Raw genomic sequence first — 20,066 nt, 5'->3', positions numbered from 1 at the left:
ATAAATTTTTGGCTAATAAAGAAAGAGAAGTGAGAGGTGTGCATAGACTTGGAGCAGAGGTTTGGAAATTAGATATATAAGTAGGGTGAAATTTTAACAGGGGGTAAAAAGAAGGAATAGGGAAAATCTAAAGCAGGAATAGCATAAGAGAAACAGGACAACAAAGGGAGAAAAATTAGGAAGATAGTGATGCCATAAAAGTAAAGTTGAGATAGAGTAAAATGATGCTAAAAGAAAGATGAAAATAGAATGTGGAACACTAATCCCAAAGTAAATAAAGAGAAAATAAAATGACAGTTTTTTAAAAGTAAAATAGAAGTAGTAATAATACTGATTGAAAATAAAAATGTAAAAATTAAAAAGTTAAAATCAAGTGAGGAAAAAAAGAAAAAAAATAGTTTCTTAAGTAAAAGATGATAAAATAAAAATGTGCAGTAGTGAAGGTCAATCACTTCCTCTACTGTTCTGTTTGGCACCCCTGTTCCCTAGTCAGGGCAGTATTGAAGTTCCCTGCATTCCATTAGTCCTCAATGTTGTAAGTCAGTTCTTATTTTAAGCAAGCAGTTTATTTGTATTTACACAAGAGTCAATTTGTGATTCAACCCCTGGGTGGTAGTGTTTCTGGATTGACCTCTGTGTCTATAGGTCCTCTCTAGCCAGTGCTTAGAACCTGCTTTCCCTGTGGCACTTAATACCGGTTTGGGGAGTGGGTTGCACCAGAGCTGGTTCTCTGATGGTTATTCCATGCTCTGATCTCCAGGTCCCAGAAAAACAACTTTCCCCTGCAGTCTCTTAGAATGTTACAAATTGGGTGATCCTATGTATTGGGCTTAGTAATCAGAAGCAAGGATTTAAAGAGGGAAAAGAAAGAAAGAAAAAAAAAAAAAGAGCCAGAGAAAGTGTGCCAACTCCAGGGCTGCACACAAGTCTGTGCAGTTTTTTTTCCCCTTGGGCCTAAGCAGCCAGTGCACTTTTAAACTTTTTAGGTTGTCCAGATAAAAATGAGTTGCTTTTTAGAGTTTGTTTCTGTTAGCAGCTCTGTGGAGCCCCTTCCACATTCACAGATCACGCCAACCCCAACAGCAATGGATTTTTCCAGTCGCAGACTGCCCCAGGTCTCTAGCTCTCCAGTGTGCCTTTCTTTCTCCTGCAGGAACCACAGATTTCCCTATTCCAAGCAAAATCTGACCTTTCTGTGATGGAGTGTAGAGCTCCTTTGAACCCGTGTGTTTGCACCAATTGGGGTATGGTATTCTCAAGTTCACAAGCTGTTCAGTGGGTGCCTTAGTTGTGGATTCCTCAGGGTTTTCAGTTTCCCCACATCATCCACTTTTCCTTTAAGATGGCATGGTCCCCAATGCTGGGGCCTGAAGCTGCAGGGATCTCCCTTTTCCATGTCCCGCATGGAAAGAGAGATGAACGAACCGGTTCTAAGTGGAGATGCCCAGGGATTGAGAAATATTAGAAATAAAGAGAGAAGACACAGAAATAGATTTCAAGCTGGGAGCTGGGAGGGCCGCTGACCTCCTCTGCTGGAGAGACAGACTGAAGACCTCCTAAACCATGCAGCACATCTATTTAAACTCCAATCCAACAAGGGGTTTCACAGGAAAACAAGGAGCCTGGGAGAGCCCAGGTTCCACCCACTCCTTCCTCCTGAACAAACACAAGCCAGGAACTAAGAACATCTCAGCACTCCCAGGACGGGAGTGCAACTGACATGATTCTGCCAATATCCTGGGCCCAATCAGCAACAATCTAAAGAATGTCCAGGTGTCTTCCCATTTGGCCCTCTATACCCCAAGTATGAGCTGGTCACTTTGGGAGGGAACCCAGCAGCAGTGGGTGCTGCCCAGTCAAGGGAGCTCTGTACGATAGTCCCTCATAGTCTCTTGGAGTATAGCTGTCCCTCAACTCACCGTGTTACCACACACTCTCCCTTTGTTTTCTCACTCACACAGTATCTTGCAGTCTGCCTTCCCGTTGGCAGCCATATTCGTTTCCCCCACAACTGGCTGCTATTAGAGATCAAAGAAATCAAAGCTTCTAGTAACCTGACTGCAAGCACTAAGATGTCAATGGAAGAGCTGGACAGCCGCTTCTGGCTCCTGAACCCAGTAAGATACGCTGCTCTCCAGATAAAGCTGAGCCAAGGGAATCAAATCTCACCACTGCAGGCAAGCGTTTCTGAGGGCCCAAAGCGGGGAAGTAACTCTCCCTAAGGAGACAGCGTGCAGCAGCACTGTTCCCATGTGAAGTGCTTGTGGTCAGAGCATGCGTGTAGCTCCTCCCATTAGAGCAGGATGCCACTGAGCAGCAAGGGTTCTGAGTTCTGCAGACAATGGGAGAAGATGGGCACTCCTGCCTGATGATTTTTCCCTGAGCTACATGATCTCGCCTTTTCCATTGTTTCCAGGCTAGAGGTGCAGTCATTATTTTATTTTTTTAATAAACACCATTAGATTTCCAGATAGATGAGATTCCTCTGACAGTATTCTGCTACAACTATTTATTTACTAAACTTGTTTTTAAAAAATCCAAAAGCTCTCAAAGAATTGGAACCATCCCTTTCCAGTCAATAGATTTTATAATGGATTCATAATTTGCATAAGGATTCAAATATGGTAGCTACATCCCGGAATCAATCACTATTCATAACACTCAGAATAATTGCACCAAACTTTTATTTCAGCAAAGCTTGGAAAGCGGTTCTTTTTCTAACACAGGAAGACCAGAGGTTAAGTATAATCTTGAATTATAGTGGGTCCTAACCTTGGATGAACAAAATAAACAAGAAAGTAAAAATTAAGCTAACAACAACTTCTGATAATATCATTAGAAGTGTTGAAAATCACAGTAAACTGTTGAAAATATACCCATGTATACAGATTCCATTAGTGTGGCAGGAATATGGTTGCTATCATTTCATAGAAAGTTGAACAGTAACTGAAATTTGTAAGAATAAAGCTCTGTGTACTGTTTCCACATGCTCTTTGTCATATGAATCAATTTTCACAATTGAGACATGTGTAACTATCAAAGAATGTCACCTATTTCCTGAATTTAGGTAGTCCTGGCAGTTACATCACATTTTCAAAAGTGCTATATAAATATGTTTTATTTCTGATATTTTTAAGTAATAAATTGAATAAATTATTTTCTTGAGGTTTGTGATTCAAGTGAACCTATGCTTTCCAGTTTTATTGAACTCTAAATGACATACAGCAGTCTATGGTTTCAAGGTTTACAGCATAGTTATGTAACTTACATACATTGTGAAATGATTACCACGATAAATATAAATAACATCTATCACCTCATATAGATAGAAATGTTTTTTTTTCTTGTGATGAGAATTTTTAGGTCCACTTTCTTAACTTTAAAATATAACATAGGGAGAGATTAAAAATGATGATAGAGTAAGTGGATGATGCATGGACATACTCCCAGCAACAAACTGGAATTACAACTAAAATACAGAAAAACTCACTGAATAATCAACAGAAGACTCACTGGAGAGAACCCTGACAACCTAGGACCAAAAGTGGAGACAGCATAGAGAGTCGTAGGAGGGGCAGAGGCGAGAAAGGGCTGGACAGACACCAGCAGACATCAGCTGGAATTCCAGAGAGATATCTCAGCTGTCGGGGTTTCCCACTGAGAACTCTGGGGTTTAATCATATATGGTTATATGATTTGATTTTTTTTATATTTGATTTTTATATTTTATTTTTGTCAAATATTTATATTTGATATTTTTTACTTTTTTACAGAGAGGAAGAAAGAGGGATAGAGAGTTAGAAACATTGATGAGAGAGAAACATGGATCAGCTGCCTCTTGCACACCCCCACCAGGTATGTGCCCACAACCAAGGTACACGCCCTTGACCAGAATCGAGTCCTCAGACTGATGCTCCTATCCACTGAGCCAAACCAGTTTAGGCATATATGGTCTTTTTTTTTTTTTTAATAAATCTATTGTTCAGATTACTACAGTTCTTCCTCTTTTCCCTCCCATAGCTCCCCACCACCTGGTTCCCACCCCACCCTCTGCCCTTACCCCCCACACACTGTCCTCATTCATAGGTGTATGATTTTTGTCCAGTCTATTTCCGCATCCTTAAGGAACCAGAGTGCAGCAGGGGTATGGTCAATTTGCATATTACTCTTTTAGTAGATAAGATAATACTTGTTTGTCTTCCTTTTTATTCTGTTTTAAAAATATATTTTATTGATTTTTTTTAACAGAGAGGAAGGGAGAGGGATAGAGAGCTAGAAACATTGAGGAGAGAGAGTCATCGATCAGCTGCTTCTTGCACACCCCCTACTGGGGATGTGCCCGCAACCAAGGTACATACCCTTGACCGGAATCAAACCTGGAACCCTTCAGTCAGTAGGCTGATGCTCTAACCACTGAACCAAACTGGTTTTGGCCTCATTTTTATTCTTAATGTTTGTGTTTCTTCTTGTCTTTCTGTTTCTTCTTCTTATAGCGGTCCTTTTAGCATTTCTTGCATTGCTGACTTGATGGTAATAAAATCTCTTAGCTCTTTTTCAACTGTCAAGTTCTTGATTCCATTTTCCATTTTGAATAATAGCTTTGCTGGGTATATTATTCTTTGTTTCAGTCCCTTGCTTTGCATCACTTTGTATATTTCATTCCATCCCCTTCTGGCCTGGTGTGTTTCTGTTGAGAAATCAGTAGATATTCTAATGGGAGATACCTTGTAGGTAACTTTCTGTCTCTTTCTGGCAGCCTTTAAGATTCTTACTTTGTTGCTGATGTTTGCCACTTTAATTAGGATGTGGCTTGGTGTGAGTTTTTTGGGAGTTCATCTTGTTTGGGACTCTATGTGCTTCTTGGACTTGAGTATTTTTTTTCTTGTCAATATCAGGGAAATGTTGTCATTATTTTTTCAAATAGGTTTTCTATTCCTGCACCTTTTCCTCGTATTCTGGAACCCCTCAGATGTAGTTTTATTTTGTGTTGTCCCAAAGCTCCCTTAGGCTCTGCTCTTACTTTTTAAATCTTCTTTCCAGTTGCTGTTGTGTTTGTATGGTTTTTCATACTTTGGCTTCTAACTCGCTGATGTGGTCCTCAGCCTGTGCTATTCTACTGTTTAAGCTTTCAATTCTGTTCTTTTTTTAAAAAAATATATTTTTATTGATTTTGTACAGAGAGAAGGGAGAGAGATAGAGAGTTAGAAACATCGATGAGAGAGAGTCATCGATCAGCTGCCTCCTGCACACCCCCTACTGGGGATATGCCCGCAACCAAGGTACATGTCCTTGACCAGAATCGAACCCGGGACCCTTCAGTCCCCAAGCCGATGCTCTATCCACTGAGCCAAACCGGTCTCGGCTCAATTCTGTTCTTTATTGCAGCTATGTTCTTCATTTCCTTTCGGTTCCTTTTCATGTTGGTGACATTCTCATTCAGCTCTTTATAATTCTCATTGAGTTGTTTGTATTTGTTATCCAGCCATTTGAGCATCCTTATAATCATTACTCTGAATTATTTCTGTGACATGTTACTTGCCTTCATTTCATTTAACTCCATTTTTGGTTATTCCTCTTTCTCTTTCCTTTGGGGATTGCTTTATTGTTTCCCAATATTTTGCTGTAACATTTTAATTGTTTCTGTGTCCTAGATCCAACTGCTTTGCTACCCAGGTTCTTTTGGGGGTGGTACTAGAAGTGCGATCTTTTGGGTCTCCTGTACTTGGTAATCTAGCAGAGCTTCCTACTTGAGCTATTTGGTTTCTCTTAATGTAGTTGGATCTTTAATGTTAATTTCTTATTCATGGATGAACTCTCATCACAGGTTAGCAATGTGACTCTCCCCCAGCTTCATTGTGCAAGCTATTTTGGGTATGCTTGTAGGAATTTTTAATAAAGATACATTTATAAAAACAGTCTATTAAGATTATATCCAAAATTAAAAAAAAATATTATAAAAAGTCCTAGAATAAAGTAAGTTTAAATTTGAAGATAAAAGGAAAATGCTTATATCTATTCAAATAGATGAAATGGCACTTTGTAGTCAATACTATTTACCAGATACTGTGCCATGGATTTTATGATTTTATACACACACACACACACACACACTAGTGACCCAGTGCATGGATTCATTCACATTGAAGTGAAATGAATTAGAAGGTGGCTGGTAGGGTAGGATTGAATGAGACAGATCAGACACACTCTGGAGCCAACCTCCCGCAGTCCCTCCCAGCATCTGCAGTGTGAGTGGGGTCCCTCTGGCAGGTGGGGTCACTAGGCCTCGCCTGTGGGAATTGGGCCAAAACTGGCTCTCCAACATCCCTTGAGAGGTCCCGAAGTGAGAAAAGGCACTCTAAAAAATTGCTGTCATGCAGGCTGTGGAACACAAATGCATGTGTGCAATAAACCAGTATCAGTGCAATAATGCCTCAGCAACAATATAACCCAAGGTCAAAGGTGGAATCATGCGGCCTTGAAAGGAATCAGGTTCCCTCCTCTCTGGTTTTGGGGTGTGTCACCCGAGAACCGCCACTGCCCAGTCACTGCAGCTAGGCAGCTTCTGTGTTAAGTGTCTTCCCACTAGTGGTCAGGACACATCATAGTGACCAGTTAGAATGGTGGAGGAACACATGTAGATATAGATATAGATAGATATAGATAGATAAGAGATTTTCATTACCAAAGTGAGAAATCTCAGATTCTGACACCGGAAGTGACTTATGACCAAGACTATGTTGTTAACAAATGGTAAATTGGTGTTTAAATATAAGTACAGTAGAATCTTGGTTCTTGAAATTACTTCATTATAGAAGGCTATTGGAGAAGTAATTTGTTCGAAAACCAAATCATTTTTTCCTATTAGAAATAATGCAAATTGAATTAAGCCATTCCAGACCCCCAAAAGCAAAAAACAAAAACAAAATCTCCAAAATATATAAATACTCACAGCACAACTTCCTGAGATGTTAGCAATGTGAGTTTTAGAGGTAAATTGAATCATACTCGCACATTCTCTCTTTCCTTTGTTGCCAGAGAGATGCATGACTCATCATACAGGTATCAACAAGGAAGGGTTGTTGGGTCTCAAACTATAATTTTATTCAACAACCAAGTCATTTTTTCCATGATCAACTTGGTTGAGGACCAAATTGTTTGAGATAGAAGACATTGGAGAACTGAGTTTTGAGTGTAGTTTGATTCCTGATACCTGTTCTTATCCACAACTCTATACTGCCTCACAGGTATTGGAAGATTTTTGTTTGTTTAATACTAAGAAAGTGAAGCAACTGAAGGAACAAATTGTGTCTAACAGGTGTGCTGCTTCTAGACATCATGACCAAAATGTTAGCTTGACTTTCATGGATAAATGCTGCAAAGTGATAATTATTTAACAGAAACTTTTTTTTTTTTTTACTAAGTGGTCAAGTATATGATAAGTTGATTTTTTTAAAAGTTTAATTAATGTAATATCTACTTAAACTGTTTAAAAATACTTATTTTATTCTCCAAAAATATGCATTCCATTTTTTATTATAATTTTTTGAAACATTAAAAAATATAGTAGAAAAAACACACAATTCCCCGAGGCTGTTTGACTCAGTGGATAGAAAGTTGCTAGTGGACTGAAGGATCCTGGATTCGATTCCAGTCAGTAGCATGTACCTTGATTGCCAGCTCAATCCCAAGCCGTGGTTGGGATACATGCATGTGGGAAGCAACCAATCAATGTGTCTCTCTCACATCGATGTTTCTCTCTCTCTCCACCCACCTCCTTTCCACTCTCTAAAAATCAATGGAAAAATATCCTTGGGTGAGAATTTATAAATAAATAAAAAACACACCATCAACAAAATTCCGGTAATAACTTCATGAACAAAACTCCAAAAGCACTCTCTTTTTTATTTTCTGTGTCTACTAGGTAAAATGATTATTCTTTGAGGGCACTGTGTAAATCTCAACCTTTCTATACATGGTTTATGACCCTCCTAGACAGTTTTTGTCAATTTTTTTTTCTGGAACTAATTTTTTCACACTTTCCATGTCTGTTAATACATTATATTAAAATTATATTTTAATTTTTACATCATTACCGTGAATCTTACAGATCCAGAATTGGGAATGTATTCATCTCTCTACCTCTACTACTAAATGTAATGTCCAACACATAGGAGGCTCTTAACTGTAGTTTAATGAAGAGATGGGAAGTACTCTTGCTGAATTAAGTATGATATTTAATCTGAAAAAACACACACACATTTACACTCCACCAAAACATATCTAGAATAGAAGATAATGGAGTTATTTTCAAATTAATGGTTATAAAAGAATTAACAAAATGCAAGTTTTTATTAAAATGAAAATATTATACATGGCTAAAATGTTACCAAATTAGATATATTATTATTTTCTTCAATACATATTAAGAATATCTAAGAAATCTCTATACACTCCATTCCCATTCAAACATATACCAAATTATTTAGATTTTTGTAGAAAGAAAATATTAGAAAGCAGAACATTTTAGTATGATTTACTTTTTAAAGCTTGTAATAAGATAATAATACAAGTTCTGCTTCGGTATTTGATATGTCCCTTAAGAATATGGCAAAATCCTTGTTCCACTATTGAATGGTTCTTCTAGACAAATATTTGTTTTCCCTAGTGTTGTACACATGCTACCTTTACTGCTATTATTTTATGGCAACTTGTACTCAAGTACTTTGACTTGTAGCTACATTTTGGATGGTGTACCATTAAACTGCAACAATCTTCACATAAAACTCTTAATAGCAATTCTTGAGAAAAACACCAGGCAATGGCAATGCTAGCTTGACCATGAATGAGAAAAACACTACAACATTTGATTATTTTATCTCCATATTTCCTTACAGACTATGGAATAAACTAGCTGTTAGAAACAGCAAAGTTCCTAATCTATAGTCAGAATAAATTCCATCTTTATTGTTTATAAACATCTTAGCAGCTCTTCAAATTGTTTTATTTCCACAACATGGGAAAAGGATATGTTCATTAAAATCATTTTTGAAAATAAAATAATTATACTTTTAGCTATTGTTCTCTATTCATCTCCTTCCCATAAAAAGCTCATAGTCAATCACAAAGCAATTAATTAATTTGTAACAAACACTAGTGTTCCAAAAGAGGGTGCTATTCTAATTAAAACATTATTGTATAAGCACAGAACTAATGATAGTTAAATTGTTAGAAATTAATTTTTTAAAATATATTTTATTGATTTTTTACAGAGAGGAAAGAAGAGGCAGTTCCCTAATGGGTATGTGGCTGCAACCAAGGTACATGCCCTTGACTGGAATTGAACCTGGGACCTTTGAGTCCACAGGCCAATCAACACTCTATCCACTGAGCTGAAATGGCTAGAGTGAAATTAATTATTTTTAATGGGACTGTATAGTCACCAATATTTATGTCTAAGTATGTCAAAATTTTTAATTTCCCCCCAAAAGGCAATTTATTACAATGAAATTAGTTACTAGATATAAACTTGATAGCATTGCCAGATGAGATAATTTCCTTCAGTTGACGTGAGAGTGGAAATCCAGAAAATGATCCAGTGTCTTAAAAAATGTTAAATGTTGCATATCCTATATCAGTGGTCTGCAAATCTTGGCTCAAGAGCCACATGTGGCACTTTGGCCCCTTGAGTGTGGCTCTTCCACAAAATATCACATGCAAACGCACACGTACACTGTGATTGAAACTTCATGGCCCATGTGCAGAAGTTGGTTTTTGGCCTGGGCAAGTCTATTTTTAAGAAGTGGCATTGGAACACTCAAGGGGCCAAAGAGCTGCATGTGGCTTGTGATCCTCAGTTTACCTACCACTCTCCTATACAATAAAGAGCTAATATGCAAATGCCATCATGCCCTCATACCATAAAGGCTCAGACACTTAACACTGGGGAGAGGAATGGGGACCAGCCAGGCTGCAGCCTGGGAGAGGGTCAAGCCACCCGCCCCGAGGTCTGAGTACCAGTGGCTGTGCCTGTGGCCCACCCATGGTCTGGGAGCTAGTGGCTCCGCCTGCAACTTTGGCCCAGGAGAGGGACAAGCTGCCTGCCCTGTGATCCCCGGTGCCAGCACCTGTGCCTGTTGCCTGGAAGAGGGAAAAGCCACCTGTCCTGTGGTCCTGAGTGCCTGTGGCTGTGGTCTGGGTGAAGCCACCCACCTACTGTCCCCTACAGTTGCGGCTGGCCTGGATGAAGGTGGCCTGGGTCCTAGGTGCCTGAAGCCAGCCAGAGAGAGGGAAGCCCGGGTCCAGGGTGCCTGCGACCAGCCAGAGGAGGGAATACTGGGTCTTTGGTATGGCATGAGGCTGAGGTGGTTAGGGGTGATCAGACAGGCAGGCAGGCAAGCAGTTAGGAGCCAGCAGTCCAGGATTGTGAGAGGCAGTTGGACATCCCCCAAAAGATCCTGGTTTAGAGAGGGTGCAGGCTAGGCTAAGGGACACCGCCCCCCCATCCATGCACAAATTTCATGTACCAGGCATCTAGTTTCACAATAAGATCCTAGTTAATAAATAAGAAATATGCTAATTGACTCTCACACTTTTGAAAAGATGGGGGCACCCAAACCAATAAAGAGGGATTATGCTAATTGACTGCTCTGCCCACAAAGATGGTGGTGCCCATGGCCAATAAGGAGGGAATATGCTAATTGGCTGCTCCATTCTCAAAGATGTTGGTGTCCTCAGCCACAAGATGGCAGTGCCCAGTCCCCTTGGCCCAGATGGGCCAGCAAACACAGCAAGGCCAGGTCTGCCCCTAGGTGAGCCTGGCCACTCCACACACCTGCCTTTGGATTCTTCCAGTCCCCTCAGCCCCTTAGCCACCCAAGGCTGGGCTGAGGCCCAGGCAAGCCTCCCATGGCAGCTGCCCAGTTTGCTAGGGCTGCCTGAGGCTCAGGTAACCAGGGCTGGCTGAGGTTTGCGCTGCCAGCAGTGGCAGCAGTGGAGGTGTGATAGGACATTGCCTTCCACCCCTGAGGGCTCCTCAGGCCAGGCTGAGGGACACCCCCTCCAGTACATGAATGTCCATGCACCTGACCTCAGTTTTAAATAATTTATGTTTATATTCTCTCTTATGAAATTAATAATACTAACAGTTAAATACCTTTTTAAATTTAATTTTGCTAATAACTAGCGAAACTCGTAACACTATCTTGTAAAAATATATTAGAGCAGCTTCAAAAAGAATGTCATCACATGGTTTTAACATGAAGTGTTCAAAAAAAGTACTGAGATATAGTACACATTTTACAGACTAATATATTTTCTTTCTCAATCTCTGAACAAGCATCTGGAATTATTCATGGGCATAACCACTTTAGAGCTCATTTTGGTTTCTGAAATATAGCCTTTTTATGCTGAAATGAGTTTAATTCCATTAAAATGAATTAATGTAAATTGGAATAGGTGTACATTCTTTAATACCTATAAGAAACAAATAAAAAAATATTGCTTAAGGAGACCTTTAAAAGGAGCAGGAGAGCCCTAGCCAGCTTGGCTCAGTGAATAGAGCATTGGACTGTGTCCCAGGTTCGATTCTGGTCAAGGGCATGTACCTTGATTGTGGGCACATCCCCAGTAGGGGGTGTGCAGGAGGCAGCTGATTGATGTTTCTCTCATAGATGTTTCTAAATCTCTATCCCTCTCCCTTCCTTTCTGTAAATAAATAAATAAATAAATAAAATATAGATATTTTTTAATTTTAATTTTAATTTTTTTTTTTTTTTTTTTTTTTTTTTTTTACGAAAAGGAAGGAGCAGGAATCTGGGCTAGCTGGCTGGGCAGGCAGACCCCAGCCTCCATGTCTGCAACCGTCTTGAGTTGGGGTGAGGCTTGGGCAGCCGTAAGGGCAGGGCTCAGGGAAGAGGTCATTGTATCCATCCTGTCCCCTGACTTGGGGGACAAAAGCAGAAGCACCAGGCCTTAGGTGAACAAACAAGGGATCTCAGGTCTTCCCCCTGAGGGACCAAAGCCCTTGCTCTTCTCCAGAGCCACGTTGGGGCAGATGCTATTGAACCTGTGAATCCGATGCCAGGAGAGGGGATGGAGAGGCAACTAACCAGAGCCTCAGTCTGATATTCAAAATGATGGGGTGGATGTGCACTGTGGGAACTGAGGCTGCCCAGTACCCCCCAGCTTCAGTTACCCCACTTTTTCTACCAGGAACTCTCCTCCTACCTCACCTTGCTATTTATTGCTGTAATTTATTGACCTCAAACATGCTGCATAACAGACCTCACTTGGGACAGGGAGGATCTCCAACTCCCCACCCCCAATCCACTTGGAGGGGGCCCTGTGGGGCCAGGTGCTGAGGGGAGCCTCTCCGTACCCACCCATCACTTGCTTTTCCCTTCCCCCCTTGGGGGACCCCACGTTGGGCATTGACCCATTCATAAATACCTCGAGGGGGAGGGAGAGGGATGGGATTATAGCTGTTTTGTTTAATTGGAACTGGAAGAGGGATTATGTCCTTATTTTATGTCCTTCCCAGAAAGGGGGAGGGACACTGTGATCGCACTCCTGTACTGGCCATTGCCACTGTCAGTCATCGCGTTGAGTTCACTTCCCTTGAGAGTTTGGATAAATTCAGGTCAGAGCTGCATGCTCTCAAGTGTCATAGAAAAGCAATTCACCTATGACTGATCTCTCCATTCAGAAGTGTGCAGTCTTAATGTACAGTGATGAGAAATTGTTATTTTATGATCTTTTCATTAAAAGCTTGATTGAAAACTTTAAAAAGGAGCAGGAGAAAGGGGTGTGAAAACAAAGTGACTAGGAAATAAAACCCTTTAGCTCCAAGATATATAAGGTAATCTCTTTTTAAAAATGTATCAACTTGTATTTTCAAAAAATATGTCATTCATTTTTATTCACTTTGTTTTCACACCCCCTTTTCCTGCTCCTTTTGAAGGTCTTCTTTAAGCAATATTTTTTTGTTTGGTATAGGTATTAAATAATTAATATTTAGTAACTTTGCAATTAATATTATCTATCATACAGTCTATTACATATCTTCTTTTTTCACAAGTGTTTCATTTTTGGCAGCGTGCCGTGTTTTTCTGCTGTTTTAATTAATGAGCTTTCCTCATCTTGTGATTATCTAATTTTCACTTAATTGCTTTATAGTAATGAAGTTCATCTTGTATTCTTTCCCCATAAGAATTATATTTTTCAATGCAAAAAATCTTCACCTTGTAGAACTGAAAGTGGGATCATTTATCTTCTTTTGAAATTTAAAAGACCACAGTTTCAATTGAAATTTAAAAGATTATTATAAGTCTCCTATATTCAGTTGCTCATCATTTATTGAATGTCATACATTAACTTTCTTTGGAAAATAACATCCCAGAAAAAGAAAGCAATAGAAAACAATATTATACAAAATCTATTTTTTTCTTTTTGCTTTTTTTAGTGAACTATTGATGTGAGATATTTTTCATGCTCAGTGTTTCACCCATCATATTTCACAACTTACCTTACTACTTACTCATCTCATCATCAAATATTCAAACATAATTGAAGCTATTTATTACATAATATGATAACTAAAGTCATTTGAAATGATTATTTTATGTCCATTATTTGCTTTAATACGCATTTTTAAAAAATATATTTTATTGATTTTTTTACAGAGAGGAAGGGAGAGAGATAGAGAGATAGAAACATGGATGAGAGAGAAACATCGACCAGCTGCCTCTTGCACACCCCCTACCAGGGATGTGCCCGCAACCAACGTACATGCCCTTAACTGGAATCAAACCTGGGACCTTTCAGTCTGCAGACCGACGCTCTACCACTGAGCCAAACCGGTTTTGGCTTAATAAGCATTTTTACATTAACTGAACATTTGAAATAAAATTTAGGTATTAATCATAAAGCTGTAGTAACCATGTAAATTAAAATATATATTTTAATATGGTCACCGTTTGAAGCAAAACAATTATTTAGGTCTAATTTTATATCAGGACTTTGCTGTATTTAAAAAAAAAAAAAGCAGTAGAGGCTTCTAGGTAATGCTCTACATATCAAAGCTTTGTCCTTAAGGGAACTAGCTCAATTCTGCTATTGAAATGAAAAAAAGAAAGTCTGTAAAACTACTACCTCACCAAGCTTTTTAACCACATTGATACCTACAAGACAAACCACTATATTTAATTTTTCTAAACAGTTAACTCAAGAACATTGAAAATTCTCAATTTAGATCTTTATATATTTAATATTCATTTACCTAGTTTAAGAATATGAGGATGGCAGCAACATGGATGGAGATGGAGACCATTAATTATGCTAAGTGAAATAAGCCAGGCAGAGAAAGATAAACATCACATGATCTCACTCATTTATGGAATATAGTGAATGGCATAGACTGATGAACAAGAACAGACCCAGAGACTGAGTAACATTGATCAGAACCTCAAACCCCAGGGAAGGAGGGGATAGCTGGGAGTAAGGGGGAGAAATCAACCAAGAGACATGTGGGCATACATATACATAAGCCTCATCAATGGACACAGATAACATGGGGGTGGAATATGAGTGAAGGGTAGAGAATAAGGGGGGGATAAGAACACATAATATTATTATGAGAGAGAGAGAGAGAGAGAGAGAGAGAGAGAGAGAGAGAGAGAGAAATTGTGAGGTAACCAGAACCCCAAGAACACCTGAGAACACCTTTAATGCCATGCTAACAGGCATCAGCTGTACGGTAATATAACCTAGGGCTATTGGGTAAGTATCTGGACTTAAACTCCTAATCCTTCACTGGTGGGAGCCCTTACCTGGGCTTATCCTCCTGCCCAAAGTAGTCACAGATGACACCAAACACCTTGGTCATCCAGGAGGACCATAGGCAGGACAAAAAAGTATAATTACATAGGGGTCACCATCCATCTCCCCTTCTGTATGACACAAAATTAAACCACTGTTCTTTTGTGTGTAAAATTATACAGAGGTTTCTAGCTGGCGAGGACACCAAAGGAAGGGATCATCCATCACTCCTTCCTCCTGGGAGAGGTGTAGAAAATGAAACAAAGACCTTGTCTATACAAAAAGAAATTGACAGCCATTTTAAAATGGAATTTCCATGGCTTAGAGCCTTAGAGCAAAGAATATCATTACATGATATTATTCCACAAGGTCACTATAATTTTTACCACATCTGGGTAATCCCCATTACCTATAATAGTATAATAATAGTACCTCGCACCATGGGGTATCAATAAAAAAATCATTTACTTTATTTTATTTTATATATATATATATATATATATATATATATATATATATATATATATATATATATATTTGTGTCTGGTGCTTGGAGACAAAGGTAACACAGCTCTAGATATTTTAGAATTACAACAGCACATTGTATAATACAATTATCCCAAACAAACATACAAACCAAACCTTTGAATGTCTGGCAGCAATTTAAAAACAACATGAAAGGACTTCATCCCTTCCACTATGCAGAGGGCCCCCTGGGAAGGCACCTGAGCATTCTATACTGGCCCATCTGGCCCTTTTGGCCAAAAATGAACCTCTTCTTGTGGTCCAGGTGCCCACAATTATTGCCTGACCTTTCAGTTCATGCCAAGGCTGGTACCACTGATCTCTTGCCCGCCCAGTGGGGGGAGCTGGTCCCTTTCTGGAAAAGAAACATGGGTTCCCAAAAATATGAGATCAATGCCTGGGCCCCGCCAGCAGGTGAGGGGTTCCCGAGGCAGGTGCTGGGTGTGGAGCCCATGGGGGCATAGGCTACCAAGGAGACAGACCAAAACTCACATCACCCTGCTTGGCCCCGGAGGATGGCTGGTTAGCCAGAGACTGGTAAGATCCTCAAGGAAGGAACAACCTAAGACAGGCACAGTCAAAAAGGGGCCATCAGGAGAGAACTTGGGGATCAACAGAGGTGGGGCACAGACCCTTACCAACACCCCCTGCAACATGGCAGGCACCTGAACCTTCTCCCATTCTGAGGGAGGTCTCCTGCCCCCATGGCTGCTTTGCTTCCCATGCACAGCTCAAATTGGGACCCAGGTAACACACAGAGACTTGGCTGACAGCAGCTTCCCTCTCACTGCAATAAGACTTGTTTGAGAGGTCTTATACCCATGGTGTGGATAAGTGGGTTTTTAATATCCAAGTCCATCCTAGCAGCAGGAATGCTCAAGCCCTTCTCAAGAAGGGAAATAATCAATTCCACTAATCCACACATGGTAAATGAGATTGATGCTAGAGTGTTGAGTATGACAGATGAATGGTAGCCAATTTCTCAGAGGAAAGTAATGTGGCTAATGGAAATAAATAAATATTCTAAAAGAAATGATTGTACTGTTCAAAAAGCTGTTCCTAAAGGGTTAACAGAAATTCTTATTGGCAGAGCGTCCCACGGTAAAATTGCACAACATGTTATGAACCTAAAGTAGTCATAGTGTAGCGCAAATAAGTTAAAATGTAAAAGCTATCAAGACTACAGTATAAATTTTCCAAAAGTTTCCTATTATTTAAAGTAAAAAAAGGAATGACAGTGGAAGAATATCATGTAAGGAAAAATATCCTGAGAATAATTTACATTAAAAAATTTGTGCTTTAGAAAATTAACTTTCATTTGAAATGCTAATAGCAAGATGCCCATGAAAAATACACACATGGTGACAAAACAAGCCAGGGGAAAATCATTTGGGGAGGAAAAATGGAAAAGAATCCCAAATTAAATTTAACTTATTAACTTTTGGTCTACAATATGTTACTCCGAGACCATCTGGAATCCTGTAACAGAGAGGAATTGACAGAAGTGCTCCAGCCATGAACACAGAAGAGACACAATTCAGAGATGGAAGATGCTGACGATGCCTCAGCATACCAGCAGACAGCAGCTGTGGGTTGCTGAAGGATGCCCAGGACCAAACCAGAGAAGGGCAGACCTGCATTACCACCATTTGTCCACCAACCAGATCTGAAATATCATGGCTGGCGTGTACACATAAGGAACTATCTGACATTGAAATTGGGACTCAAAAAAACTGTTGACCCAGAAAGGAACTCCCTATAGATTGATTCATTTACCTCTCAGCATAACCATTATAGTTGGTTGCAGTTTAGGCTCTTACAAGGGTATTTCTTGGATCACATGATCTCACACACCTAGAGGAAATAATGAACAACATAAACAGACCCAGAGAAAGAGAACCAGCGATCAGACTCTCTGACCTCAGATGGAAAGTAAGGGAGGATGGGGGTAAGGGGAAGAGATCAACCAAAGGACTTGTGTGCATACATATGGGCCTAGCCAGTGGCCATGGACAATGGGGGTTGTGGGGGGCATATCTAGGGAAGTGTTTGGGATGGGAATGGGGGAATAAGGACAATTATGTAAGACCATAATCAATAAAAAAATACAAACTAAGCAAAAAAAAAAAAGAATATGAGGATGGATCAATAACCACTAAGATATGCAACTGACATCTTTCTCTCAACATTTGAAGTAAAATAAAAACTTAAGTACTATATAATCAGATCCTCCACATGTGTGGATTCTCTAGTGTAAATATCCAGATAAACTTTGAATAAAAGTTGTTCCCTTCAAATATGATTGACTAATTCTCATTTGTGCTTAATGCCTTTAAACAATACTTAGCACAGCTGCTTTTGAAACTCAGTATTTAATTGTTGTTAATGGGACAATCAGTTATGATAGACCAATAAGACTTCAAAATGGGTAGAGTTTTGATTTTGTGCAATAAATATTGCCACTTGAGGTTTGAAAGGTTGTTGGTTTTTTTTTTTAATTAAAAAAGTCAACTTGAAATTACTTTCAGTCGTTTGTGTAGTTAGAAACTTAATTATAATCACTAGCTATTAGATTTTAATTTAAAATGACAGAATGTTTCTCGTTTTAGTTGAAAATCTCCACTTCTGATGTAATCTCCATTAGTTCTCCACAGTGTTGTTACTGCACCTTCATTTGACTAGAAAATTGCCAGCAAGAGCTCCTCTAATGAATTATACAATTGCAAAAAACCATAAAGCACTCCAGTCTGATTAGTTTAATAAAAAGGATGATAAGCTATTTCATGATTAGCACATTATCATGAAAAATAGGAAAACTTTTGTTTTATAGTGTTTTCTTGAAGTTAAAACTAGGTAAATGAATTAGAGGACTAGATAAGTAATATTTCTCCTGGCATGATTCAAATTATGATAATCTGTGACAATAAGAAATCACTACCATCTCAGATGAAATCAGAAGATACAAGATGTGAAAGCAGTTTGGCTGAATCATAATTTTCAGAAAATATTTTATATACCAAACTGTTTAAAGGAAAGTGGATTCCAAAAAGCTATTACAGGTCTACTAGTGTAATACTAACATCTATATAAAAGATAAAATTTAACAGCGTTAAAGATCAGAAAACAAATGATGGTGAAAGGTCTCTGACTTTTTTCACCAACTTCTATTAGACTAAAGTCCATGATTCAATAGTGAAGTCTGAGTACTAGTAAATAATTGATACAGAAAAGCAGATAGAGAAGGACATTTATGAGGAGTAAATAACATTTCCAAATTGAGGAAGATTAGAAATACTACAATATATCCATGACACAGTAGTTAGGTATGTCAGGGGAAGGTTCATGGAGGAAATGAATTTTATTTGGGACCATTAAGGCAACCAATGACAAATCATAGTAGGTCTCAAATGCTAAGCTAAGGATCTTGTTGAAAAAAATTTAGAATTAGCATTGTCTTATTTTTTTAAAAATAAATAAAACAGCAGAGTGAAAGACTGATTGAAGAGGACCAATGTGGAAGTAAAGAGATTGGTTAGGCATATTTTGCCATGATCTAGGTAAGAGTACTAAGGCAATGTCAATGAAGGTGGAATTGAGAGAACAGATTGTGGAAATAGTTAAATAAAGAATTGGTCACTTATGTTAAAAAAGATGTGCAATATGCCCTAGTCGTTTTGGCTCAGTGGCTGGAGCATTGGCCTGCAGGCCTAATAGTCCCAGGTTCAATACCAGTTAAGAGCGCATACCTTAGTTGGTTTGCAGGCTCTTCCCCAGCCTGGGTTCTGGTCAGGGCTCCTGCAGAAGTCAACCAATCAATGTGCTTCTCTCACATCGATATTTCTCTCTATCTTTCCCTCTCTCTTCCACTCTCTCTTAAAATCAATGGAAAAATATCCTCTGGTAAGGATTAGAAAATAAAAATAAAATAAAAAAGATGTGCAAAATGAAAGAGACAAGTCAGTCTAGAAAACCCTGTTTTCTATACTGAGTATTTCATGAAGTACTATTTGGAGGGAAGACAGTAAGTTTGATTTAGAAATTAAATACAAATGGGACACACCACTGAATATATTATGAATAATGGTAAAATATCGAAAGAGATCTCAGGAGAGAAAACACCTTAGGGATCATTTGTCTTAAGATTCTAGTTGAATCAATGGCTGCAGATGAGATCTGTGCTGCTGTGCTGGGAGAAAATAACCCTTATTTTAAATGGAACAATGAAGGAGTTGAAAAAGATGGCAAGGGAATAAGTAGAAGTTACACTCACATCCTCCCAGGCCCAAACCAGAATTACAATTAAATTGTAGAACAACAAACCTGACTAACCGATTGAAGACTAGTTGAACAGAAGTCTTATAACAAATGATTTACAGAAGACACATCAAGACTAGTAGGAAGGGTGGAGAAGCAGAAAGGGCTGGCCCTGCACCCATGTACATCAGCTGAGAATTGAGAGGAATATCTCTGCTGCAAAGGACCCCAATGAGGACCTGAGGTCTCAACTCCATGCTGGGTTCCCCAGACCACAGCACCAGAGCTGGGAAGAGGAGCCCACAAAATACCTGGCTGTGGAAATTAGCAAGGATACTGTTTTCCTGGCAAAGATTGGAGTCTTCTAGTAATCCAGACACCCTCTTAAAGGGCCAATACACAAAATATTGTTTTAGTTCATTTACCCTGAGTTCTGGCAGAGGGAGAGTAGCTTGGAGAAGATGAGAGGCTTG

This window comes from Pipistrellus kuhlii, unplaced genomic scaffold (assembly GCF_014108245.1).
Source record: "Pipistrellus kuhlii isolate mPipKuh1 unplaced genomic scaffold, mPipKuh1.p scaffold_m20_p_76, whole genome shotgun sequence".
Taxonomy (NCBI): Eukaryota; Metazoa; Chordata; class Mammalia; order Chiroptera; family Vespertilionidae; genus Pipistrellus; species Pipistrellus kuhlii.
Note: the sequence above shows the minus strand (reverse complement) of the source record.